Raw genomic sequence first — 1,789 nt, 5'->3', positions numbered from 1 at the left:
ACGCACCACGCGGCGGCGCGGTCCCCCCCCCCCCCCCCCGCTGTGTTTATATATTCTTAAATCTTCAGACGAGTGTCGATGAAGTTGATGTTGAAGTCATGCACCTCAACGATAAGTCCATGATGTCTTAAGTCACAGTCATGTCAAGTCGAAAGGTGTCCCTGGACACTGAGAACGCGTTGGTGTCGCTGCTCGGCACAGGTGTGTGGCAGAAGCAGGCAAGCGATGCAGCTGATTGTGTCGGTTGAAACCTGGGCACTATTTTTTCTTTATTGCTAGTGGGGTGGGACTAAGTCCCTTGTACTGCGGCCACTTCTGGCCTATTGTACCAGCCCCAGATGATAGGTGAGATTGCTAGTGGGGTGGGACTAAGTCCCTTGTACTGCGGCCACTTCTGGCCTATTGTACCAGCCCCAGATGATAGGTGAGATTGCTAGTGGGGTGGGACTAAGTCCCTTGTACTGCGGCCACTTCTGGCCTATTGTACCAGCCCCAGATGATAGGTGAGATTGCTAGTGGGGTGGGACTAAGTCCCTTGTACTGCGGCCACTTCTGGCCTATTGTACCAGCCCCAGATGATAGGTGAGATTGCTAGTGGGGTGGGACTAAGTCCCTTGTACTGCGGCCACTTCTGACCTATTGTACCAGGCCCAGATGATAGGTGAGGGTGATTGTGGAGAAATTTGTGAAATGAAGATTGGCAGGGGAAACCGAAGTACTCAGAGAAAACCTGCCACAGCGCCATTTTGTCCACCACAAATCCCACTTGACCAGACCCGGGATCGAATCCGGGTCACCGCGGTGCGAAGCCAGCGACTAACCACTTGAGCTATGACGCGGTCGATGCCTATGTTATTTCCAAATTCCATAAAACTACCTATCGCTGAAGAAAGCAGTCTTCTGGGATTTGGCACCGTGTATATGTGGTGTTAACCGACGTTTCGGGGGAACGTATCGCCTCCATCTTCAGGGTAGAAGAAAAAATATAAGAAATCTGCAAGCGAAGAGACCGTGAGAACCGGTAAAAGCAGACTACCACATATACACGGTGCCAAATCCCAGAAGACTGCTTTCTTCATAGTCACCGCCGTGAAAGCCTCAAATCTTACATACCTATCGCTACTTACCGCTAGCTGTAAAATTGTATTTCCAGTCGCGATAATGTAACACCAGTTAGAAACTATGAACCGGCATAAGTTAAGACAATGACCATTTTCACGTAATAAAAAAAATTGTAAAATAACTTACCAGAAACTCGAAATTGTCGGCTAATGTCGCCTCTTTCTGCAGTAGAGATGAAGCTGATCTTCATGTTATTCACAGTGGAGAGACCTTTATGCTTGCACACGACACACTGCAGGTTCATACAGGAGTTTCACCATGACCCAAACGTCCAGCCCTTGCAACCTGCGTTCTGTTATTCGCTCTTGTCTTTCAAGAATTCCCTCATTTGAACCATTTCAGGTTTTGCGTCCCCTCTTACTCTCCCTAAACCTTCCAGATGTAAAAGGCCTCTGTCCCTTTCGTCTTCCAACTTGAACCCCCCACCCCCTCCCACGCAGTGTACTATCCGATGAAAATATATTCCCCTTTCATATTTAAGTCTTAATAATCAGTTATTCATCACATTTTGTTATAAGTGATGTGCTATGGTAACACGCGCCGATGACTGTGTTCTCTCCGTCTGAGACATGAACCGTCTTCGCCCACTGCAACGCTGGGATCGTCGGTTCGAATCCCTTCCGAGGCATGGATATCTGTGTGTTTATTGTGTTTGAGTTGTCATGTG

General features: G+C 48.3%; 1 protein-coding gene across 1 annotated transcript in view; it reads right to left on the bottom strand.

Annotated features, from left to right (window-relative positions):
* Positions 1-1,388, bottom strand: part of LOC111872418 (SH2 domain-containing protein 3C) — a 224,133-nt gene extending 222,745 nt beyond the window's left edge. Inside the window, exon 1 of the mRNA XM_023866387.2 lies at positions 1,249-1,388. The gene's annotated coding sequence lies outside the window, so the exon portion shown is untranslated. The remainder of the gene's footprint in view (positions 1-1,248) is intronic.
* Between the last annotated feature and the right edge of the window lie 401 nt (positions 1,389-1,789).

Source organism: Cryptotermes secundus, unplaced genomic scaffold (assembly GCF_002891405.2).
Source record: "Cryptotermes secundus unplaced genomic scaffold, Csec_1.0 scaffold962, whole genome shotgun sequence".
NCBI classification, from domain to species: Eukaryota; Metazoa; Arthropoda; class Insecta; order Blattodea; family Kalotermitidae; genus Cryptotermes; species Cryptotermes secundus.
Note: the sequence above shows the minus strand (reverse complement) of the source record. Positions and strands in the feature narration are given on the sequence as shown.